This window comes from Somniosus microcephalus, unplaced genomic scaffold (assembly GCF_052327205.1).
Source record: "Somniosus microcephalus isolate GS21.2 unplaced genomic scaffold, FLI_Smic_1.0 unresolved_chr4, whole genome shotgun sequence".
NCBI lineage: Eukaryota > Metazoa > Chordata > Chondrichthyes > Squaliformes > Somniosidae > Somniosus > Somniosus microcephalus.
The window spans coordinates 35,108,806-35,134,810 of record NW_028225182.1 but is presented as its reverse complement, the minus strand read 5'-3'; the positions used below and the strand labels follow the sequence as shown (position 1 = coordinate 35,134,810).

Here is a 26,005-nt window from a genome sequence, read left to right as displayed (position 1 = left end):
GAGAGGGGGGGAAAGAGAGAGAGAGGGGGGGAAAGAGAGAGAGAGGGGGGGAAAGAGAGAGAGAGGGGGGGAAAGAGAGAGAGAGGGGGGGAAAGAGAGAGGGGGGGAAAGAGAGAGAGAGGGGGGGAAAGAGAGAGAGAGGGGGGGAAAGAGAGAGAGAGGGGGGGAAAGAGAGAGAGAGGGGGGGAAAGAGAGAGAGAGGGGGGGAAAGAGAGAGAGAGGGGGGGAAAGAGAGAGAGGGGGGGAAAGAGAGAGAGAGGGGGGGAAAGAGAGAGAGAGGGGGGGAAAGAGAGAGAGAGGGGGGGAAAGAGAGAGAGAGGGGGGGAAAGAGAGAGAGAGGGGGGGAAAGAGAGAGAGAGGGGGGGAAGAGAGAGAGAGGGGGGGAAAGAGAGAGAGAGGGGGAAAGAGAGAGGGGGGGAAAGAGAGAGAGAGGGGGGGGAAAGAGAGAGAGAGGGGGGGAAAGAGAGAGAGAGGGGGGGAAAGAGAGAGAGAGGGGGGGGAAAGAGAGAGAGAGGGGGGGAAAGAGAGAGGGGGGGAAAGAGAGAGAGAGGGGGGGAAAGAGAGAGAGAGGGGGGGGAAAGAGAGGGAGGGGGGGAAAGAGAGAGAGAGGGGGGGAAAGAGAGAGAGAGGGGGGGAAAGAGAGAGAGAGGGGGGGAAAGAGAGAGAGAGGGGGGGAAAGAGAGAGAGAGGGGGGGGAAAGAGAGAGAGAGGGGGGGAAAGAGAGAGAGAGGGGGGGAAAGAGAGAGAGAGGGGGGGAAAGAGAGAGAGAGGGGGGGGAAAGAGAGAGAGAGGGGGGGAAAGAGAGAGAGAGGGGGGGAAAGAGAGAGAGAGGGGGGGAAAGAGAGAGAGAGGGGGGGAAAGAGAGAGGGGGGGAAAGAGAGAGGGGGGGAAAGAGAGAGAGGGGGGGAAAGAGAGAGAGGGGGGGAAAGAGAGAGAGGGGGGGAAAGAGAGAGAGGGGGGGAAAGAGAGAGAGGGGGGGGAAGAGAGAGAGGGGGGGAAAGAGAGAGAGGGGGGGAAAGAGAGAGAGGGGGGGAAAGAGAGAGAGGGGGGGAAAGAGAGAGGGGGGGGAAGAGAGAGGGGGGGGGAAGAGAGAGAGGGGGGGAAGAGAGAGAGGGGGGGGAAAGAGAGAGAGGGGGGGAAGAGAGAGAGGGGGGAAAGAGAGAGAGAGGGGGGAAGAGAGAGTGAGGGGGGGAGAGAGAGAGAGGGGGGGAGAGAGAGTGAGGGGGGGAAAGAGAGAGAGAGGGGGGGGAAAGAGAGAGAGAGGGGGGGAAGAGAGAGAGAGGGGGGGAAAGAGAGAGAGGGGGGGAAAGAGAGAGAGAGGGGGGGAAAGAGAGAGAGAGGGGGGGAAGAGAGAGAGGGGGGGGGAAAGAGAGAGAGAGGGGGGGGAAGAGAGAGAGAGGGGGGGAAGAGAGAGAGAGGGGGGGAAAGAGAGAGAGGGGGGGAAAGAGAGAGAGAGGGGGGGAAAGAGAGAGAGAGGGGGGAAGAGAGAGAGAGGGGGGGAATGAGAGAGAGAGGGGGGGGAAGAGAGAGAGAGGGGGGGGAAAGAGAGAGGGGGGAGAGAGGGGGGGGAAAGAGAGAGAGAGGGGGGGAAAGAGAGAGAGAGGGGGGGAAGAGAGAGAGAGGGGGGGAAGAGAGAGAGAGGGGGGGGAAAGAGAGAGAGAGGGGGGGAAAGAGAGAGAGAGGGGGGGAAAGAGAGAGAGAGGGGGGGGAAAGAGAGAGAGAGGGGTGGAGGAGAGAGAGGGGGGGAAGAGAGAGAGGGGGGGTGGAGGAGAGAGGGGGGAAGAGAAAAAAACAAGAGACAGAGAAACTATAACTGCTTGAAACCAATGCTCTGAAGAATATTTAGCAGCCAAAACAGGGCTGTGTGTCCAGTCATTTTAATAAACATGCAAGCCAATAACATGTCGGCAAACAACACAATGTTTGGGCTCCAAGCTTCATCCAAGAGTCCAGGAAGGTTGAATTCATTTGGGGATTCTCCAGAAATCCTGCTGTGGCTTCACCCTGTCCCCAGCCTCCTTCATACCAGACGAGGAACCTCTCTGTGAGAAGATAGCACAAGATAATGAGATACTTCTTGAAGCGTAGCCTCTGTTGTAATGTCAGAAACGCGGCAGCCAATTTGCGCACAGCAAGCTCCCAGCCAGGACACCAGGGAGGAACTCCCCTGCACAGCGGCAATCTTATTCCAAAAACACACCCGAGTGATTCTGCAACAGTGGAAATGGCACATTAATAAGCACCCACCCCCCCGTGGCCAATAGCCTGCCAGCACTCTCATTCAGACTCTCATGGGAAGAATGGCCACTTGGCTGCAGTTACCCAGGCAACCGCACTGGAGAGAGAAGAGGAAGGAGGCGGTGGGGAAAAGCTAAACAGAAAACCCGTTCTGAACACACATTCCTCCTTAAATTAGCGAGGCCGCACAGCAAGATCACACCGTGCACTTTGAATGAATTTCCCTCCATTCAGCTTTCTATTTAACACACCTCATCTCAAGACTGGTTTAGACATTGCACCTTGACCTCTGGGTGCCAGGGTTCAAGTCAAAGGTCAAACGCATGGAGCTTCCGGCCAGATGTAAAGGCGGAGCAGGGTTGGCCAGGTCCCAGACCAGGGAGGGGGGGGGGGGGGTACTTCGCAAAACTTCCAGAGGCCACCAAGACAACAAGTTGGGGGGGGGCGGGGGGGGGGGGGGAAATGTCCTGCAAGCGGCGATTTGTTCGGCAGGGCTGGTTTATTTTAGTGAGGGGGAAGCCGGTGAGCGGCCTGCGCGGGACCTTTCCCATTGCTGCGCAGCTGAGAGGGAACTTTAGGGGTGGAGGAATATTCACGGCATCAATCAGGGTGTGAGCTACTGCGGCTAGAGATTGCACGGGAAAGCTCAGAGGGCGTTCGCTCTGCAACGACCTCCGGGAGTGACCGATGCAAATACTCCACAGTCCCAACAGCTTTTTCGGGGGAGAGAGAGTTCCAGATTTCCACTAGCCTTTGTGTGAAGAAGTGCTTCCTGACATAACCCCTGAACGGCCTGGCTTCAATTTTAAGGGTACGCTCTCGCGTTCTGGACTTCCACCCCCCCCCCACTACCAGAGGTTCCCCTACACTGTCCCATCAAACACTCCGAGGACAGGGAGAGCACGGGTTAGATACAAAGTAAAGCTCCCTCTACACTGTCCCATCAAACACTCCCAGGGCTGTTACAGCACGGGTTAGATACAGAGTAAAGCTCCCTCGACACTGTCCCATCAAACACTCCCGGGGCAGGTATGGCACGGATTAGATACAGAGTAAAGCTCCCTGTACATAGTCCCATCAAACACTCCCACTGCATGTACAGCACGGGTTAGATACAGAGTAAAGCTCCCTCTACACTGTCCCATCAAACACTCCCAGGACAGACACAGCACGGGTCAGATGCAGAGTAAAGCTCCCTCTACACTGCCCCATCAAACACTCCCAGGGCAGGTACAGCACGGGTTAGATACAGAGTAAAGCTCCCTCCACACTGTCCCATCAAACACGCCCAGGGCAGGTATGGAACGGGTTAGATTTAGCAGGAAATTCCTCTACTCTCTCCCAGCGAACGTCATTCTCACCCTCACAACGGCACCTTAACCTGCTGCAGTGCAACATTTAATTTCTCACACCAGTCGTCCTGAATGCAAGGAGTGAGATCGACCACTTAAGGCAGTCTTGGGCCATTGGCTCATGGCCATCAGGAGCTCTGTTCAGACTGCACCCCCCTTTAATCTGACACCCTTGCACTCCAAGAGACTGTCTTCCCCCTCATCCCCTTCCAAGTATTACAGCTGAAGGCCCACTGTCCAAACCACCACAAAACCAAGTGCCTCCATTTGTAATGGTTTCAAGTCACAGCTGAGGTCAACGTTCAGGGGTCAGACCCTCGCTGGCAGAGGTTACTCTGAGGCCCCACTGGATTACAGACGACAGGAGGCTCAATCCTCGACCGGTATTATAACAGATAACGTCCAACAGCTGGTCAAACATACCACAGAAATACACCTGCCATTCCCCTCCACTCCCCTACCCATAAATCAGAGCACAGTGGGCAGCGACAACCTTCCCACTGGCTCCGAACCATAGACAACAATCACATGGTCAGCTCAGGATTTGTCCCATTAACATTCGGCACAGCAGGGGTCACGGGTCAGACACTCGCTGCTTCCTAGTCTGGGTGTGTCGTTACTCTGAGCCACCTTTGGCAGTACACAATCCAGGGACAGGAGTAGGTACAGTGGCAGGTGGCTGGGGGAGACATTGAACACAGCAATACAGCAATCGTACCTGCGACACTGCGGGAACAATGGTCCACTTCCACATCTCAGAGCTTCAGACTCCAATCTGCAATTCCATCCCAGAAAAAAAAGCAGATTTAATCGGTGCAACAAATTCAGAAAATTGAGCTACAGCACGGGTTAAACACAGAGTAAAGCTCCCTCTACACTGTCCCATCAAACACTCCCAGGGCAGGTACAGCACGGGTTAGAGACAGAGTAAAGCTCCCTCTGCACTGTCCCATCAAACACTCCCAGGGCAGGTACAGCACGGGTTAGAGACAGAGTAAAGCTACCTCTACACTGTCCCATCAAACACTCCCAGGGCAGGTACAGCACGGGTTAGATGCAGAGTAAAGCTCCCTCCACACTGTCCCATCAAACACTCCCGGGGCAGATACAGCACTGGTTAGATACAGAGTAAAGCTCCCTCGACACGGTCCCATCAAACACTCCCGGGGCAGGTGCATCACGGGTTAGATACAGAGTAAAGCTCCCTCTGCACTGTCCCGTAAAACACTCCCAGGGCAGGTTCAGCACGGGTTAGATACAGAGTAAAGCCCCCTCCACACTGTCCCATCAAACACTCCCAGGGCAGGTACTGCACGGGTCAGATAGAGAGTAAAGCTCCCTCTACACTGTCCCATCAAATACACCCAGGGCAGGTACAGCACGGGTTAGATTTAGCAGGAAATTCCTCTACTCTCTCCCAGCGAACATCATTCTCACAACGGCACCTTAACCTGCTGCAGTGCGACATTTAATTTCTCACACCAGTCGTCCTGAATGCTCGGAGTGAGATCGACCATTTAAGGCAGTCTTGGGCCATTGGCTCATGGCCATCAGGAGCTCTGTTCAGACTGCACCCCCCTTTAATCTGACACCCTTACAATCCAAGAGACTGTCTTCCCCTCATCCCCTTCCAAGTCTTACAGCTGAAGGCCCACTGTCCAAACCACCACAAAACCAATTGCCTCCATTTGTAACGGTTTCAAGTCACAGCTGAGGTCAACGTTCAGGGGTCAGACCCTCGCTGGCAGAGGTTACTCTGAGGCCCCACTGGATTACAGACGACAGGAGGCTCATCCTCGATATAACCGACAACGTCCAACAGCTGGTCAAACATACCACAGAAATACACCTGCCATTCCCCTCCACTCCCCTACCCATAAATCAGAGCACAGTGGGCAGCGACAACCTTCCCACTGGCTCCAAACCATAGACAACAATTACAGGGTCAGCTCAGGAATTGTCCCATTAACATTCGGCACAGCAGGGGTCATGGGGCAGACACTCGCTGCTTCCTAGTCTGGGGTGTGTTGTTACTCTGAGCCACCCTTTGGCAGTACACAGTCCAGGGACAGGAATAGGTACAGTGGCAGGTGCTAGGGGGGAGACATTGAACACAGCAATCGTACCTGCGACACTCCGACGGTGCAGGAAAAATGGTCCACTGCCACATCTCACAGCTTCAGAATCCAATCTGCAATTCCATCCCAGAAAAAAAGCAGATTTAATAGGGGGCAAAAAAATTCAGGTACAACACGGGTTAGAGACAGAGTAAAGCTCCCTCTACACGGTCCCATCAAACACTCCCAGGGCAGGTACAGCACGGGTTAGATTTAGCAGGAAACCCCTCTACTCTCTCCCAGCGAACGTCATTCTCACCCTCACAACGGCACCTTAACCTGCTGCAGTGCGGACATTTAATTGCTCACACCAGTCATCCTGAATGCTCGGAGTGAGATCGACCATTTAAGGCAGTCCTGGGCCATTGGCTCATGGCCATCAGGAGCTCTGTTCAGACTGCACAAAAGAACATAAGTAGGAGCAGGAGTAGGCCATACAGCCCCTTGGGCCTGCTCCGCCATTCAATAGGATCATTCCTGATCTGAACCTTGACTCACCTCCACTTCCCTGCCCTCTGCCCGTAACCCCCAATTCCTTTATCTGCTTGGAAACTGTCTATCTCCGTTTTAAATTTATTTAATGTTGCAGCTTCCACAGCTCTCTGGGGTAGCAAATTCCATAGATTTACTATCCTCTGAGTGAAGAAGTTTCTCCTCATCTCAGAATAAGGGGCTGCCCTTTCAAAACTAAGATTATGCCCCCTAGTTCTAGTCTCACCCATCAGTGGAAACATCCTCACCAAATCCACCCGATCAAGCCCCCTCACAATCTTATATGTTTCGATAAGATCGCCTCTCATTCTTCTGAACTCCAATGAGTAGAGGCCCAACCTACTTAACCTTTCCTCATACGTCAACCCCCTCATCTCCGGAATCAACCGAGTGAACCTTCTCTGAACCGTCTCGAGAGCAAGTATATCTTTTCTTAAATATGGAAACCAAAACTGCACGCAGTATTCCAGGTGTGGCCTCACCAGTACCCTGTATAACTGCAGCAAGACTTCCCTGTTTTTATACTCCAGCCCCCTTGCAATAAAAGCCAAGATTCCATTGGCCTTCCTGATCACCTGCATACTAACTTTTTGTGTTTCATGCACCAGGAGCCCCAGATCCCTTTGTACTGTAGCACTTTGCAGTTTTTCTCCATTTAGATAATAACTTGCGCTTTGATTTTTTCTGCCAAAGTGCATAACCTCACACTTTCCAGTATTATACTTCATCTGCCAAGTCTCCGCCACTCACTTAGCCTGTCTATGTCCTTTTGCAGGTTTTTTGTCCTCCTCACTCACTGCTTTCCCCGTCCCATCTTTGTATCGTCAGCAAACTTGGATATGTTGCACTCGGTCCCTTCCTCCAAATCGTTTATATAGATTGTAAAAGAGTTGGGGTCCCCAGCACTGACCCCTGCGGAACACCACTAGTTACTGATTGCCAGCCCGAGAACGAACCATTTATCCCAACTCTTTGTTTTCTGTTAGATAGCCAATCTTCCAACCATGCCAGTATATTACCCCCAATCCCGTGATTTTTTATCTTGATCAGTAATCTTTTGTGTGGCACCTTGTCAAATGCCTTTTGGAAGTCCAAATACACCACATCCACTGGTTCCCCCTTATCCACCCTGTATGTTACGTCCTCAAAGAATTCGAGCAAATTTGTCAAACATGACTTCCCCTTCACAAAACCATGCTGACTGTCCTATTAAATTATGTTTATCCAAATGCCCTGTTACTGTTTCCTTAATAATGGACTCCAACATTTTACCAATCACAGATGTTAGGCTAATTGGTCTATAGTTTCCAGCCTTTTGTCTACTTCCCTTCTTAAATAAGGGCGTTACATTAGCAGTTTTCCAATCTGCCAGGACCTTTCCGGAGTCCAGGGAGTTCTGGAAAATAATCACCAATGCATCCACAATCCCTACCGCCACTTCTCGCAAGACCCTAGGATGTAAGCCATCAGGTCCAGGGGATTTATCCGCCTTAAGTCCCATTATTTTACCGAGTACCACCTCCTTAGTGATTTTAATCGTGTTTAGCTCCTCCCCCCCCATAGCCCCCTGTTTGTCCAGTATTGGGATATTTTTAGTGTCCTCTACTGTAAAGACTGATACAAAATATAGGTTCAGCGTTTTTACCATCTCCATGTTCCCCACCACTAATTTCCCAGTCCCATCCACTAAGGGACCAACGTTCACTTCAGCCACCCTTTTTCTTTTTATATAACTGCAGAAACTTTTGCTATCCGTTTTTATATTTTTTGCCAGTTTACTTTCATAATCTATCTTCCCTTTCTTAATTAATCTTTTGTTATTGTTTGCTGGCTTTTAAATGCTTCCCAATCTTCTATCCTCCCACTAGATTTGGCTACTTTATATGCCCTTGTTTTCAGTCGGATACTGTCCTTTATTACTTTACTAAGCCACGGATGGCTATCTTTTCTTTTACTCCCCTTTTTCCTCAGAGGAATATATTTTTCTTGAAAGTTGTGAAATATCTCCTTGAATGTAGACCACTGCTCTTGTACCGTCCTACACTTGAATCTATTTTCCCAGTCCACTTTAGTCAATTCTACTCTCATACCTTCATAGTCTCCTTTATTTAAGCTCAGTACGCTGGTTTGAGATCCAACTCTCTCACCCTCAAACTGAATTTGGAATTCAACCATGTTATGGTCACTCATTCCAAGGGGATCCCTTACTAGGACATTTTTTATTAATCCTGTCTCATTACACAGGACCAGATCTAAGATTGCCTGCCCCCTGGTTGGTTCAGTTACATACTGCTCAAGGAACCCATCCCTAATACATTCTATGAACTCTTCCTCAAGGCTGCCATGCCCAATTTGATTTGTCCAGTCAATATGAAAGTTAAAATCCCCCATGATTATAGCTGTCCCCTTATTAAAAGCCCCAACTATTTCCTGATTTATACTCCGACCAACAGAGTTGCAACTGTTAGGAGGCCTATAGACTACACCCACTAGTGACTTTTTCCCTTTATTATTCCTCATCTCCACCCAAACTGTTTCACTATCCTGATCCTTTGACCCAATATCATTTCTGACTATTGCAGTGATTCCATCCTCGATTAACATAGCAACCCCACCTCCCTTTCCTTCCTGTCTGTCCTGTCTGTCCTTCCTAATTGTCAAATACCCCTGTATGTTTAGTTCCCAGTCATGGTCACCTTGGTCAGGGACAGGATGGTGTGACTAGGAGTGAGGCAGGTACGGGGATCCAGGGGGTAGTGTTGGAGGAGCCGCAGCCCTTGCTCTTGTCAAACAGGTTTGAGGCTCTTACTCCCTGTGAGGATGGGAATGGTGACTGCAGGGAGGATGAGCAACCTGGCCACAGCACCATGGAACGGGGGGCAATTCAAGTGGGGGGGGAGTTAAAAGAAATGTTGCAGTGGTAGGGGATAGTACCGTTAGGGGGATAGATAGGGTTCTTTGCAGCCGAGAGCGAGAGTCCCGAAGGCTGGGTTGCCTGCCCGGTGCCAGGGTTAAGGACATCTCCTCTGGACTGGAGAGAAACTTGGAGTGGGAGGGGGAGGATCCAGTTGTCGTGGTCCATGTTGGTACCAACGACATAGATAGGACAAGGAAAGAGATTCTGCTGAGGGAGTTTGAGCAGCTAGGGGCCAAATTAAAAAGCAGAACCACAAGGGTAATAATCTCTGGATTACTACCTGAGCCACGTGCAAATTTGGCTAGGGTAAATAAAATTAGAGAGTTAAATGCGTGGCTCAAAGACTGGTGTGGGAGAAATGTGTTTTGCTTCTTGGGACACTGGCACAGGAGAGCGCTGTTCCGTTGGGACGGACTTCACTTCGCTAGTGCTGGGACTAGAATCCTGGCGAATCGAATAACTAGGGCTGTAGAGAGGGCTTTAAACTAATTAGAGTGGGGGAGGCATTAAGAGAGCAAAAAATTTAAATGGGAGAAGGCAATAGAGCACGGTAGCAGGGGAATTAAAAACCACAGGGTGTTAGGAAAGGACAGAATGTATAAAGATAAAGGTCAAGTAGTAAAAGCAGGAATAAATTGTCACAATACATATTTGAAAGTTCTTCATCTGAATGCACACAGCATTCATAACAAAATAGACGGGTTGACGGTACAAATAACTACACATGGTTATGACCTGGTGGCCATTACAGAAACCCCCCTTAAATCTGACACCCTTGCAATCCAAGAGACTGTCTTCCCCTCATCCCCTTCCAAGTCTTACAGCTGAAAGCCCACTGTCCAAACCACCACAAAACCCACTGCCTCCATTTGTAATGGTTTCAAGTCACAGCTGAGGTCAACGTTCAGGGGTCAGACCCTCGCTGGCAGAGGTTACTTTGAGCCCCCACTGGATTACAGACGACAGGAGGCTCAATCCTCGATATAACCGACAATGTCCAACAGCTGGTCAAACATACCACAGAAATACACCTGCCATTCCCCTCCACTCCCCTACCCATAAATCAGAGCACAGTGGGCAGCGACAACCTTCCCACTGGCTCTGAACCATAGACAACAATCACAGGGTCAGCTCAGGAATTGTCCCATTAACATTCGGCACAGCAGGGGTCACGGGTCAGATACTCGCTGCTTCCTAGTCTGGGTGTGTTGTTACTCTGAGCCACCTTTGGCAGTACACAGTCCAGGGACAGGAGTAGGTACAGTGGCAGGTGGCTGGGGAAGACATTGAACGCAGCAATCGTACCTGCGACACTGCGGGGATAATGGTCCACTTCCACATCTCTCAGCTTCAGACTCCAATCTGCAATTCCATCCCAGAATAAAAAGCAGATTTAATAGGGGCAAAAAATTCAGGTACAACACGGGTTAGAGACAGAGTAAAGCTCCCTCTACACTGTCCCATCAAACACTCCTGGGGCAGGTACAGCACGGGTTAGATACAGAGTAAAGCTCCCTCTACACTGTCCCATCAAATACACCCAAGGCAGGTACAGCACGGGTTAGATTTAGCAGGAAATCCCTCTACTCTCTCCCAGCGAACGTCATTCTCACCCTCACAACGGCACCTTAACCTGCTGCAGTGCAACATTTAATTTCTCACACCAGTCGCCCTGAATGCTCGGAGTGAAATCGACCATTTAAGGCAGTCTTGGGCCATTGGCTCATGGCCATCAGGAGCTCTGTTCAGACCGCACCCCCCTTTAATCTGACACCCTTGCAATCCAAGAGACTGTCTTCCCCTCATCCCCTTCCAAGTCTTACAGCTGAAGGCCCACTGTCCAAACCACCACAAAACCAAGTGCCTCCATTTGTAATGGTTTCAAGTCACAGCTGAGGTCAACGTTCAGGGGTCAGACCCTCGCTGGCAGAGGTTACTCTGAGGCCCCACTGGATTACAGACGACAGGAGGCTCAATCCTCGACCGGTATTATAACAGATAACGTCCAACAGCTGGTCAAACATACCACAGAAATACACCTGCCATTCCCCTCCACTCCCCTACCCATAAATCAGAGCACAGTGGGCAGCGACAACCTTCCCACTGGCTCCGAACCATAGACAACAATCACATGGTCAGCTCAGGATTTGTCCCATTAACATTCGGCACAGCAGGGGTCACGGGTCAGACACTCGCTGCTTCCTAGTCTGGGTGTGTCGTTACTCTGAGCCACCTTTGGCAGTACACAATCCAGGGACAGGAATAGGTACAGTGGCAGGTGGCTAGGGGGAGACATTGAACACAGCAATCGTACCTGCGACACTCCGACAGTGCAGGGATAATGGTCCACTTCCACATCTCATAGCTTCAGACTCCAATCTGCAATTCCATCCCAGAAAAAAAAGCAGATTTAATCGGTGCAACAAATTCAGAAAATTGAGCTACAGCACGGGTTAAACACAGAGTAAAGCTCCCTCTACACTGTCCCATCAAACACTCCCAGGGCAGGTACAGCACGGGTTAGATGCAGAGTAAAGCTCCCTCCACACTGTCCCATCAAACACTCCCGGGGCAGATACAGCACTGGTTAGATACAGAGTAAAGCTCCCTCGACACGGTCCCATCAAACACTCCCGGGGCAGGTTCAGCACGGGTTAGATACAGAGTAAAGCCCCCTCCACACTGTCCCATCAAACACTCCCAGGGCAGGTACTGCACGGGTCAGATAGAGAGTAAAGCTCCCTCTACACTGTCCCATCAAATACACCCAGGGCAGGTACAGCACGGGTTAGATTTAGCAGGAAATTCCTCTACTCTCTCCCAGCGAACATCATTCTCACAACGGCACCTTAACCTGCTGCAGTGCGACATTTAATTTCTCACACCAGTCGTCCTGAATGCTCGGAGTGAGATCGACCATTTAAGGCAGTCTTGGGCCATTGGCTCATGGCCATCAGGAGCTCTGTTCAGACTGCACCCCCCTTTAATCTGACACCCTTACAATCCAAGAGACTGTCTTCCCCTCATCCCCTTCCAAGTCTTACAGCTGAAGGCCCACTGTCCAAACCACCACAAAACCAATTGCCTCCATTTGTAACGGTTTCAAGTCACAGCTGAGGTCAACGTTCAGGGGTCAGACCCTCGCTGGCAGAGGTTACTCTGAGGCCCCACTGGATTACAGACGACAGGAGGCTCAATCCTCGATATAACCGACAACGTCCAACAGCTGGTCAAACATACCACAGAAATACACCTGCCATTCCCCTCCACTCCCCTACCCATAAATCAGAGCAGTGGGCAGCGACAACCTTCCCACTGGCTCCAAACCATAGACAACAATTACAGGGTCAGCTCAGGAATTGTCCCATTAACATTCGGCACAGCAGGGGTCATGGGGCAGACACTCGCTGCTTCCTAGTCTGGGTGTGTTGTTACTCTGAGCCACCTTTGGCAGTACACAGTCCAGGGACAGGAATAGGTACAGTGGCAGGTGGCTAGGGGGAGACATTGAACACAGCAATCGTACCTGCGACACTCCGACGGTGCAGGAAAAATGGTCCACTGCCACATCTCACAGCTTCAGAATCCAATCTGCAATTCCATCCCAGAAAAAAAAGCAGATTTAATAGGGGCAAAAAATTCAGGTACAACACGGGTTAGAGACAGAGTAAAGCTCCCTCTACACTGTCCCATCAAACACTCCCAGGGCAGCTGCAGCACGGGTTAAACACAGAGTAAAGCTCCCTCTACACTGTCCCATCAAACACTCCCAGGGCAGGTACAGCACGGGTTAGATTTAGCAGGAAACCCCTCTACTCTCTCCCAGCGAACGTCATTCTCACCCTCACAACGGCACCTTAACCTGCTGCAGTGCGACATTTAATTGCTCACACCAGTCATCCTGAATGCTCGGAGTGAGATCGACCATTTAAGGCAGTCCTGGGCCATTGGCTCATGGCCATCAGGAGCTCTGTTCAGACTGCACAAAAGAACATAAGTAGGAGCAGGAGTAGGCCATACAGCCCCTTGGGCCTGCTCCGCCATTCAATAGGATCATTCCTGATCTGAACCTTGACTCACCTCCACTTCCCTGCCCTCTGCCCGTAACCCCCAATTCCTTTATCTGCTTGGAAACTGTCTATCTCCGTTTTAAATTTATTTAATGTTGCAGCTTCCACAGCTCTCTGGGGTAGCAAATTCCATAGATTTACTATCCTCTGAGTGAAGAAGTTTCTCCTCATCTCAGAATAAGGGGCTGCCCTTTCAAAACTAAGATTATGCCCCCTAGTTCTAGTCTCACCCATCAGTGGAAACATCCTCACCAAATCCACCCGATCAAGCCCCCTCACAATCTTATATGTTTCGATAAGATCGCCTCTCATTCTTCTGAACTCCAATGAGTAGAGGCCCAACCTACTTAACCTTTCCTCATACGTCAACCCCCTCATCTCCGGAATCAACCGAGTGAACCTTCTCTGAACCGTCTCGAGAGCAAGTATATCTTTTCTTAAATATGGAAACCAAAACTGCACGCAGTATTCCAGGTGTGGCCTCACCAGTACCCTGTATAACTGCAGCAAGACTTCCCTGTTTTTATACTCCAGCCCCCTTGCAATAAAAGCCAAGATTCCATTGGCCTTCCTGATCACCTGCATACTAACTTTTTGTGTTTCATGCACCAGGAGCCCCAGATCCCTTTGTACTGTAGCACTTTGCAGTTTTTCTCCATTTAGATAATAACTTGCGCTTTGATTTTTTCTGCCAAAGTGCATAACCTCACACTTTCCAGTATTATACTTCATCTGCCAAGTCTCCGCCCACTCACTTAGCCTGTCTATGTCCTTTTGCAGGTTTTTTGTCCTCCTCACTCACTGCTTTCCCTCCCATCTTTGTATCGTCAGCAAACTTGGATATGTTGCACTTGGTCCCTTCCTCCAAATCGTTTATATAGATTGTAAAGAGTTGGGGTCCCAGCACTGACCCCTGCGGAACACCACTAGTTACTGATTGCCAGCCCGAGAACGAACCATTTATCCCAACTCTTTGTTTTCTGTTAGATAGCCAATCTTCCAACCATGCCAGTATATTACCCCCAATCCCGTGATTTTTTATCTTGATCAGTAATCTTTTGTGTGGCACCTTGTCAAATGCCTTTTGGAAGTCCAAATACACCACATCCACTGGTTCCCCCTTATCCACCCTGTATGTTACGTCCTCAAAGAATTCGAGCAAATTTGTCAAACATGACTTCCCCTTCACAAAACCATGCTGACTGTCCTATTAAATTATGTTTATCCAAATGCCCTGTTACTGTTTCCTTAATAATGGACTCCAACATTTTACCAATCACAGATGTTAGGCTAATTGGTCTATAGTTTCCAGCCTTTTGTCTACTTCCCTTCTTAAATAAGGGCGTTACATTAGCAGTTTTCCAATCTGCCAGGACCTTTCCGGAGTCCAGGGAGTTCTGGAAAATAATCACCAATGCATCCACAATCCCTACCGCCACTTCTCGCAAGACCCTAGGATGTAAGCCATCAGGTCCAGGGGATTTATCCGCCTTAAGTCCCATTATTTTACCGAGTACCACCTCCTTAGTGATTTTAATCGTGTTTAGCTCCTCCCCCCCCATAGCCCCCTGTTTGTCCAGTATTGGGATATTTTTAGTGTCCTCTACTGTAAAGACTGATACAAAATATAGGTTCAGCGTTTTTACCATCTCCATGTTCCCCACCACTAATTTCCCAGTCCCATCCACTAAGGGACCAACGTTCACTTCAGCCACCCTTTTTCTTTTTATATAACTGCAGAAACTTTTGCTATCCGTTTTTATATTTTTTGCCAGTTTACTTTCATAATCTATCTTCCCTTTCTTAATTAATCTTTTGTTATTGTTTGCTGGCTTTTAAATGCTTCCCAATCTTCTATCCTCCCACTAGATTTGGCTACTTTATATGCCCTTGTTTTCAGTCGGATACTGTCCTTTATTACTTTACTAAGCCACGGATGGCTATCTTTTCTTTTACTCCCCTTTTTCCTCAGAGGAATATATTTTTCTTGAAAGTTGTGAAATATCTCCTTGAATGTAGACCACTGCTCTTGTACCGTCCTACACTTGAATCTATTTTCCCAGTCCACTTTAGTCAATTCTACTCTCATACCTTCATAGTCTCCTTTATTTAAGCTCAGTACGCTGGTTTGAGATCCAACTCTCTCACCCTCAAACTGAATTTGGAATTCAACCATGTTATGGTCACTCATTCCAAGGGGATCCCTTACTAGGACATTTTTTATTAATCCTGTCTCATTACACAGGACCAGATCTAAGATTGCCTGCCCCCTGGTTGGTTCAGTTACATACTGCTCAAGGAACCCATCCCTAATACATTCTATGAACTCTTCCTCAAGGCTGCCATGCCCAATTTGATTTGTCCAGTCAATATGAAAGTTAAAATCCCCCATGATTATAGCTGTCCCCTTATTAAAAGCCCCAACTATTTCCTGATTTATACTCCGACCAACAGAGTTGCAACTGTTAGGAGGCCTATAGACTACACCCACTAGTGACTTTTTCCCTTTATTATTCCTCATCTCCACCCAAACTGTTTCACTATCCTGATCCTTTGACCCAATATCATTTCTGACTATTGCAGTGATTCCATCCTCGATTAACATAGCAACCCCACCTCCCTTTCCTTCCTGTCTGTCCTTCCTAATTGTCAAATACCCCTGTATGTTTAGTTCCCAGTCATGGTCACCTTGGTCAGGGACAGGATGGTGTGACTAGGAGTGAGGCAGGTACGGGGATCCAGGGGGTAGTGTTGGAGGAGCCGCAGCCCTTGCTCTTGTCAAACAGGTTTGAGGCTCTTACTCCCTGTGAGGATGGGAATGGTGACTGCAGGGAGGATGAGCAACCTGGCCACAGCACCATGGAACGGGGGGCAATTCAAGTGGGGGGGGAGTTAAAAGAAATGTTGCAGTGGTAGGGGATAGTACCGTTAGGGGGATAGATAGGGTTCTTTGCAGCCGAGAGCGAGAGTCCCGAAGGCTGGGTTGCCTGCCCGGTGCCAGGGTTAAGGACATCTCCTCTGGACTGGAGAGAAACTTGGAGTGGGAGGGGGAGGATCCAGTTGTCGTGGTCCATGTTGGTACCAACGACATAGATAGGACAAGGAAAGAGATTCGGCTGAGGGAGTTTGAGCAGCTAGGGGCCAAATTAAAAAGCAGAACCACAAGGGTAATTAATCTCTGGATTACTACCTGAGCCACGTGCAAATTTGGCTAGGGTAAATAAAATTAGAGAGTTAAATGCGTGGCTCAAAGACTGGTGTGGGAGAAATGTGTTTTGCTTCTTGGGACACTGGCACAGGAGAGCGCTGTTCCGTTGGGACGGACTTCACTTCGCTAGTGCTGGGACTAGAATCCTGGCGAATCGAATAACTAGGGCTGTAGAGAGGGCTTTAAACTAATTAGAGTGGGGGAGGCATTAAGAGAGCAAAACATTTAAATGGGAGAAGGCAATAGAGCACGGTAGCAGGGGAATTAAAAACCACAGGGTGTTAGGAAAGGACAGAATGTATAAAGATAAAGGTCAAGTAGTAAAAGCAGGAATAAATTGTCACAATACATATTTGAAAGTTCTTCATCTGAATGCACACAGCATTCATAACAAAATAGACGGGTTGACGGTACAAATAACTACACATGGTTATGACCTGGTGGCCATTACAGAAACCCCCCTTAAATCTGACACCCTTGCAATCCAAGAGACTGTCTTCCCCTCATCCCCTTCCAAGTCTTACAGCTGAAAGCCCACTGTCCAAACCACCACAAAACCCACTGCCTCCATTTGTAATGGTTTCAAGTCACAGCTGAGGTCAACGTTCAGGGGTCAGACCCTCGCTGGCAGAGGTTACTTTGAGCCCCCACTGGATTACAGACGACAGGAGGCTCAATCCTCGATATAACCGACAATGTCCAACAGCTGGTCAAACATACCACAGAAATACACCTGCCATTCCCCTACCCATAAATCAGAGCACAGTGGGCAGCGACAACCTTCCCACTGGCTCTGAACCATAGACAACAATCACAGGGTCAGCTCAGGAATTGTCCCATTAACATTCGGCACAGCAGGGGTCACGGGTCAGATACTCGCTGCTTCCTAGTCTGGGTGTGTTGTTACTCTGAGCCACCTTTGGCAGTACACAGTCCAGGGACAGGAGTAGGTACAGTGGCAGGTGGCTGGGGAAGACATTGAACGCAGCAATCGTACCTGCGACACTGCGGGGATAATGGTCCACTTCCACATCTCTCAGCTTCAGACTCCAATCTGCAATTCCATCCCAGAATAAAAAGCAGATTTAATAGGGGCAAAAAATTCAGGTACAACACGGGTTAGAGACAGAGTAAAGCTCCCTCTACACTGTCCCATCAAACACTCCTGGGGCAGGTACAGCACGGGTTAGATACAGAGTAAAGCTCCCTCTACACTGTCCCATCAAATACACCCAAGGCAGGTACAGCACGGGTTAGATTTAGCAGGAAATCCCTCTACTCTCTCCCAGCGAACGTCATTCTCACCCTCACAACGGCACCTTAACCTGCTGCAGTGCAACATTTAATTTCTCACACCAGTCGCCCTGAATGCTCGGAGTGAAATCGACCATTTAAGGCAGTCTTGGGCCATTGGCTCATGGCCATCAGGAGCTCTGTTCAGACCGCACCCCCCTTTAATCTGACACCCTTGCAATCCAAGAGACTGTCTTCCCCTCATCCCCTTCCAAGTCTTACAGCTGAAGGCCCACTGTCCAAACCACCACAAAACCAAGTGCCTCCATTTGTAATGGTTTCAAGTCACAGCTGAGGTCAACGTTCAGGGGTCAGACCCTCGCTGGCAGAGGTTACTCTGAGGCCCCACTGGATTACAGACGACAGGAGGCTCAATCCTCGACCGGTATTATAACAGATAACGTCCAACAGCTGGTCAAACATACCACAGAAATACACCTGCCATTCCCCTCCACTCCCCTACCCATAAATCAGAGCACAGTGGGCAGCGACAACCTTCCCACTGGCTCCGAACCATAGACAACAATCACATGGTCAGCTCAGGATTTGTCCCATTAACATTCGGCACAGCAGGGGTCACGGGTCAGACACTCGCTGCTTCCTAGTCTGGGTGTGTCGTTACTCTGAGCCACCTTTGGCAGTACACAATCCAGGGACAGGAATAGGTACAGTGGCAGGTGGCTAGGGGGAGACATTGAACACAGCAATCGTACCTGCGACACTCCGACAGTGCAGGGATAATGGTCCACTTCCACATCTCATAGCTTCAGACTCCAATCTGCAATTCCATCCCAGAAAAAAAAGCAGATTTAATCGGTGCAACAAATTCAGAAAATTGAGCTACAGCACGGGTTAAACACAGAGTAAAGCTCCCTCTACACTGTCCCATCAAACACTCCCAGGGCAGGTACAGCACGGGTTAGATGCAGAGTAAAGCTCCCTCCACACTGTCCCATCAAACACTCCCGGGGCAGATACAGCACTGGTTAGATACAGAGTAAAGCTCCCTCGACACGGTCCCATCAAACACTCCCGGGGCAGGTGCATCACGGGTTAGATACAGAGTAAAGCTCCCTCTGCACTGTCCCGTAAAACACTCCCAGGGCAGGTTCAGCACGGGTTAGATACAGAGTAAAGCCCCCTCCACACTGTCCCATCAAACACTCCCAGGGCAGGTACTGCACGGGTCAGATAGAGAGTAAAGCTCCCTCTACACTGTCCCATCAAATACACCCAGGGCAGGTACAGCACGGGTTAGATTTAGCAGGAAATTCCTCTACTCTCTCCCAGCGAACATCATTCTCACAACGGCACCTTAACCTGCTGCAGTGCGACATTTAATTTCTCACACCAGTCGTCCTGAATGCTCGGAGTGAGATCGACCATTTAAGGCAGTCTTGGGCCATTGGCTCATGGCCATCAGGAGCTCTGTTCAGACTGCACCCCCCTTTAATCTGACACCCTTACAATCCAAGAGACTGTCTTCCCCTCATCCCCTTCCAAGTCTTACAGCTGAAGGCCCACTGTCCAAACCACCACAAAACCAATTGCCTCCATTTGTAACGGTTTCAAGTCACAGCTGAGGTCAACGTTCAGGGGTCAGACCCTCGCTGGCAGAGGTTACTCTGAGGCCCCACTGGATTACAGACGACAGGAGGCTCAATCCTCGATATAACCGACAACGTCCAACAGCTGGTCAAACATACCACAGAAATACACCTGCCATTCCCCTCCACTCCCCTACCCATAAATCAGAGCACAGTGGGCAGCGACAACCTTCCCACTGGCTCCAAACCATAGACAACAATTACAGGGTCAGCTCAGGAATTGTCCCATTAACATTCGGCACAGCAGGGGTCATGGGGCAGACACTCGCTGCTTCCTAGTCTGGGTGTGTTGTTACTCTGAGCCACCTTTGGCAGTACACAGTCCAGGGACAGGAATAGGTACAGTGGCAGGTGGCTAGGGGGAGACATTGAACACAGCAATCGTACCTGCGACACTCCGACGGTGCAGGAAAAATGGTCCACTGCCACATCTCACAGCTTCAGAATCCAATCTGCAATTCCATCCCAGAAAAAAAAGCAGATTTAATAGGGGCAAAAAATTCAGGTACAACACGGGTTAGAGACAGAGTAAAGCTCCCTCTACACTGTCCCATCAAACACTCCCAGGGCAGGTACAGCACGGGTTAGATTTAGCAGGAAACCCCTCTACTCTCTCCCAGCAAACGTCATTCTCACCCTCACAACGGCACCTTAACCTGCTGCAGTGCGACATTTAATTGCTCACACCAGTCATCCTGAATGCTCGGAGTGAGATCGACCATTTAAGGCAGTCCTGGGCCATTGGCTCATGGCCATCAGGAGCTCTGTTCAGACTGCACAAAAGAACATAAGTAGGAGCAGGAGTAGGCCATACAGCCCCTTGGGCCTGCTCCGCCATTCAATAGGATCATTCCTGATCTGAACCTTGACTCACCTCCACTTCCCTGCCCTCTGCCCGTAACCCCCAATTCCTTTATCTGCTTGGAAACTGTCTATCTCCGTTTTAAATTTATTTAATGTTGCAGCTTCCACAGCTCTCTGGGGTAGCAAATTCCATAGATTTACTATCCTCTGAGTGAAGAAGTTTCTCCTCATCTCAGAATAAGGGGCTGCCCTTTCAAAACTAAGATTATGCCCCCTAGTTCTAGTCTCACCCATCAGTGGAAACATCCTCACCAAATCCACCCGATCAAGCCCCCTCACAATCTTATATGTTTCGATAAGATCGCCTCTCATTCTTCTGAACTCCAATGAGTAGAGGCCCAACCTACTTAACCTTTCCTCATACGTCAACCCCCTCATCTCCGGAATCAACCGAGTGAACCTTCTCTGAACCGTCTCGAGAGCAAGTATATCTTTTCTTAAATATGGAAACCAAAACTGCACGCAGTATTCCAGGTGTGGCCTCACCAGTACCCTGTATAACTGCAGCAAGACTTCCCTGTTTTTATACTCCAGCCCCCTTGCAATAAAAGCCAAGATTCCATTGGCCTTCCTGATCACCTGCATACTAACTTTTTGTGTTTCATGCACCAGGAGCCCCAGATCCCTTTGTACTGTAGCACTTTGCAGTTTTTCTCCATTTAGATAATAACTTGCGCTTTGATTTTTTCTGCCAAAGTGCATAACCTCACACTTTCCAGTATTATACTTCATCTGCCAAGTCTCCGCCCACTCACTTAGCCTGTCTATGTCCTTTTGCAGGTTTTTTGTCCTCCTCACTCACTGCTTTCCCTCCCATCTTTGTATCGTCAGCAAACTTGGATATGTTGCACTCGGTCCCTTCCTCCAAATCGTTTATATAGATTGTAAAGAGTTGGGGTCCCAGCACTGACCCCTGCGGAACACCACTAGTTACTGATTGCCAGCCCGAGAACGAACCATTTATCCCAACTCTTTGTTTTCTGTTAGATAGCCAATCTTCCAACCATGCCAGTATATTACCCCCAATCCCGTGATTTTTTATCTTGATCAGTAATCTTTTGTGTGGCACCTTGTCAAATGCCTTTTGGAAGTCCAAATACACCACATCCACTGGTTCCCCCTTATCCACCCTGTATGTTACGTCCTCAAAGAATTCGAGCAAATTTGTCAAACATGACTTCCCCTTCACAAAACCATGCTGACTGTCCTATTAAATTATGTTTATCCAAATGCCCTGTTACTGTTTCCTTAATAATGGACTCCAACATTTTACCAATCACAGATGTTAGGCTAATTGGTCTATAGTTTCCAGCCTTTTGTCTACTTCCCTTCTTAAATAAGGGCGTTACATTAGCAGTTTTCCAATCTGCCTGGACCTTTCCTGAGTCCAGGGAGTTCTGGAAAATAATCACCAATGCATCCACAATCCCTACCGCCACTTCTCTCAAGACCCTAGGATGTAAGCCATCAGGTCCAGGGGATTTATCCGCCTTAAGTCCCATTATTTTACCGAGTACCACCTCCTTAGTGATTTTAATCGTGTTTAGCTCCTCCCCCCCCCCATAGCCCCCTGTTTGTCCAGTATTGGGATATTTTTAGTGTCCTCTACTGTAAAGACTGATACAAAATATAGGTTCAGCGTTTTTACCATCTCCATGTTCCCCACCACTAATTTCCCAGTCCCATCCACTAAGGGACCAACGTTCACTTCAGCCACCCTTTTTCTTTTTATATAACTGCAGAAACTTTTGCTATCCGTTTTTATATTTTTTGCCAGTTTACTTTCATAATCTATCTTCCCTTTCTTAATTAATCTTTTGTTATTGTTTGCTGGCTTTTAAATGCTTCCCAATCTTCTATCCTCCCACTAGATTTGGCTACTTTATATGCCCTTGTTTTCAGTCGGATACTGTCCTTTATTACTTTACTAAGCCACGGATGGCTATCTTTTCTTTTACTCCCCTTTTTCCTCAGAGGAATATATTTTTCTTGAAAGTTGTGAAATATCTCCTTGAATGTAGACCACTGCTCTTGTACCGTCCTACACTTGAATCTATTTTCCCAGTCCACTTTAGTCAATTCTACTCTCATACCTTCATAGTCTCCTTTATTTAAGCTCAGTACGCTGGTTTGAGATCCAACTCTCTCACCCTCAAACTGAATTTGGAATTCAACCATGTTATGGTCACTCATTCCAAGGGGATCCCTTACTAGGACATTTTTTATTAATCCTGTCTCATTACACAGGACCAGATCTAAGATTGCCTGCCCCCTGGTTGGTTCAGTTACATACTGCTCAAGGAACCCATCCCTAATACATTCTATGAACTCTTCCTCAAGGCTGCCATGCCCAATTTGATTTGTCCAGTCAATATGAAAGTTAAAATCCCCCATGATTATAGCTGTCCCCTTATTAAAAGCCCCAACTATTTCCTGATTTATACTCCGACCAACAGAGTTGCAACTGTTAGGAGGCCTATAGACTACACCCACTAGTGACTTTTTCCCTTTATTATTCCTCATCTCCACCCAAACTGTTTCACTATCCTGATCCTTTGACCCAATATCATTTCTGACTATTGCAGTGATTCCATCCTCGATTAACATAGCAACCCCACCTCCCTTTCCTTCCTGTCTGTCCTTCCTAATTGTCAAATACCCCTGTATGTTTAGTTCCCAGTCATGGTCACCTTGGTCAGGGACAGGATGGTGTGACTAGGAGTGAGGCAGGTACGGGGATCCAGGGGGTAGTGTTGGAGGAGCCGCAGCCCTTGCTCTTGTCAAACAGGTTTGAGGCTCTTACTCCCTGTGAGGATGGGAATGGTGACTGCAGGGAGGATGAGCAACCTGGCCACAGCACCATGGAACGGGGGGCAATTCAAGTGGGGGGGGAGTTAAAAGAAATGTTGCAGTGGTAGGGGATAGTACCGTTAGGGGGATAGATAGGGTTCTTTGCAGCCGAGAGCGAGAGTCCCGAAGGCTGGGTTGCCTGCCCGGTGCCAGGGTTAAGGACATCTCCTCTGGACTGGAGAGAAACTTGGAGTGGGAGGGGGAGGATCCAGTTGTCGTGGTCCATGTTGGTACCAACGACATAGATAGGACAAGGAAAGAGATTCGGCTGAGGGAGTTTGAGCAGCTAGGGGCCAAATTAAAAAGCAGAACCACAAGGGTAATTAATCTCTGGATTACTACCTGAGCCACGTGCAAATTTGGCTAGGGTAAATAAAATTAGAGAGTTAAATGCGTGGCTCAAAGACTGGTGTGGGAGAAATGTGTTTTGCTTCTTGGGACACTGGCACAGGAGAGCGCTGTTCCGTTGGGACGGACTTCACTTCGCTAGTGCTGGGACTAGAATCCTGGCGAATCGAATAACTAGGGCTGTAGAGAGGGCTTTAAACTAATTAGAGTGGGGGAGGCATTAAGAGAGCAAAAAATTTAAATGGGAGAAGGCAATAGAGCACGGTAGCAGGGGAATTAAAAACCACAGGGTGTTAGGAAAGGACAGAATGTATAAAGATAAAGGTCAAGTAGTAAAAGCAGGAATAAATTGTCACAATACATATTTGAAAGTTCTTCATCTGAATGCACACAGCATTCATAACAAAATAGACGGGTTGACGGTACAAATAACTACACATGGTTATGACCTGGTGGCCATTACAGAAACCCCCCTTAAATCTGACACCCTTGCAATCCAAGAGACTGTCTTCCCCTCATCCCCTTCCAAGTCTTACAGCTGAAAGCCCACTGTCCAAACCACCACAAAACCCACTGCCTCCATTTGTAATGGTTTCAAGTCACAGCTGAGGTCAACGTTCAGGGGTCAGACCCTCGCTGGCAGAGGTTACTTTGAGCCCCCACTGGATTACAGACGACAGGAGGCTCAATCCTCGATATAACCGACAATGTCCAACAGCTGGTCAAACATACCACAGAAATACACCTGCCATTCCCCTCCACTCCCCTACCCATAAATCAGAGCACAGTGGGCAGCGACAACCTTCCCACTGGCTCTGAACCATAGACAACAATCACAGGGTCAGCTCAGGAATTGTCCCATTAACATTCGGCACAGCAGGGGTCACGGGTCAGATACTCGCTGCTTCCTAGTCTGGGTGTGTTGTTACTCTGAGCCACCTTTGGCAGTACACAGTCCAGGGACAGGAGTAGGTACAGTGGCAGGTGGCTGGGGAAGACATTGAACGCAGCAATCGTACCTGCGACACTGCGGGGATAATGGTCCACTTCCACATCTCTCAGCTTCAGACTCCAATCTGCAATTCCATCCCAGAATAAAAAGCAGATTTAATAGGGGCAAAAAATTCAGGTACAACACGGGTTAGAGACAGAGTAAAGCTCCCTCTACACTGTCCCATCAAACACTCCTGGGGCAGGTACAGCACGGGTTAGATACAGAGTAAAGCTCCCTCTACACTGTCCCATCAAATACACCCAAGGCAGGTACAGCACGGGTTAGATTTAGCAGGAAATCCCTCTACTCTCTCCCAGCGAACGTCATTCTCACCCTCACAACGGCACCTTAACCTGCTGCAGTGCAACATTTAATTTCTCACACCAGTCGCCCTGAATGCTCGGAGTGAAATCGACCATTTAAGGCAGTCTTGGGCCATTGGCTCATGGCCATCAGGAGCTCTGTTCAGACCGCACCCCCCTTTAATCTGACACCCTTGCAATCCAAGAGACTGTCTTCCCCTCATCCCCTTCCAAGTCTTACAGCTGAAGGCCCACTGTCCAAACCACCACAAAACCAAGTGCCTCCATTTGTAATGGTTTCAAGTCACAGCTGAGGTCAACGTTCAGGGGTCAGACCCTCGCTGGCAGAGGTTACTCTGAGGCCCCACTGGATTACAGACGACAGGAGGCTCAATCCTCGACCGGTATTATAACAGATAACGTCCAACAGCTGGTCAAACATACCACAGAAATACACCTGCCATTCCCCTCCACTCCCCTACCCATAAATCAGAGCACAGTGGGCAGCGACAACCTTCCCACTGGCTCCGAACCATAGACAACAATCACATGGTCAGCTCAGGATTTGTCCCATTAACATTCGGCACAGCAGGGGTCACGGGTCAGACACTCGCTGCTTCCTAGTCTGGGTGTGTCGTTACTCTGAGCCACCTTTGGCAGTACACAATCCAGGGACAGGAATAGGTACAGTGGCAGGTGGCTAGGGGGAGACATTGAACACAGCAATCGTACCTGCGACACTCCGACAGTGCAGGGATAATGGTCCACTTCCACATCTCATAGCTTCAGACTCCAATCTGCAATTCCATCCCAGAAAAAAAAGCAGATTTAATCGGTGCAACAAATTCAGAAAATTGAGCTACAGCACGGGTTAAACACAGAGTAAAGCTCCCTCTACACTGTCCCATCAAACACTCCCAGGGCAGGTACAGCACGGGTTAGATGCAGAGTAAAGCTCCCTCCACACTGTCCCATCAAACACTCCCGGGGCAGATACAGCACTGGTTAGATACAGAGTAAAGCTCCCTCGACACGGTCCCATCAAACACTCCCGGGGCAGGTGCATCACGGGTTAGATACAGAGTAAAGCTCCCTCTGCACTGTCCCGTAAAACACTCCCAGGGCAGGTACTGCACGGGTCAGATAGAGAGTAAAGCTCCCTCTACACTGTCCCATCAAATACACCCAGGGCAGGTACAGCACGGGTTAGATTTAGCAGGAAATTCCTCTACTCTCTCCCAGCGAACATCATTCTCACAACGGCACCTTAACCTGCTGCAGTGCGACATTTAATTTCTCACACCAGTCGTCCTGAATGCTCGGAGTGAGATCGACCATTTAAGGCAGTCTTGG

At 49.1% G+C, this 26,005-nt stretch overlaps 1 long non-coding RNA gene across 18 annotated transcripts in view; it reads right to left on the bottom strand.

The window, feature by feature from the left end:
• Positions 1-1,861: 1,861 nt before the first annotated feature.
• Positions 1,862-26,005, bottom strand: part of LOC147090508 (uncharacterized) — a 46,851-nt gene continuing 22,707 nt past the window's right edge. For 6 of the 18 annotated variants that reach the window (XR_015075334.1, XR_015075327.1, XR_015075328.1 and 3 more), the window contains 11 exons: positions 25,385-25,449; positions 24,376-24,432; positions 19,682-19,746; positions 18,401-18,465; positions 17,392-17,448; positions 12,643-12,707; positions 11,431-11,495; positions 10,422-10,478; positions 5,717-5,781; positions 4,309-4,365; positions 1,862-2,042 (listed from right to left, as the gene is read on the bottom strand). This is a non-coding gene — a long non-coding RNA (uncharacterized LOC147090508). The remainder of the gene's footprint in view (positions 2,043-4,308; positions 4,366-5,716; positions 5,782-10,421; positions 10,479-11,430; positions 11,496-12,642; positions 12,708-17,391; positions 17,449-18,400; positions 18,466-19,681; positions 19,747-24,375; positions 24,433-25,384; positions 25,450-26,005) is intronic. The other 12 variants (XR_015075341.1, XR_015075330.1, XR_015075329.1 and 9 more) reach the window with 10 other exon arrangements.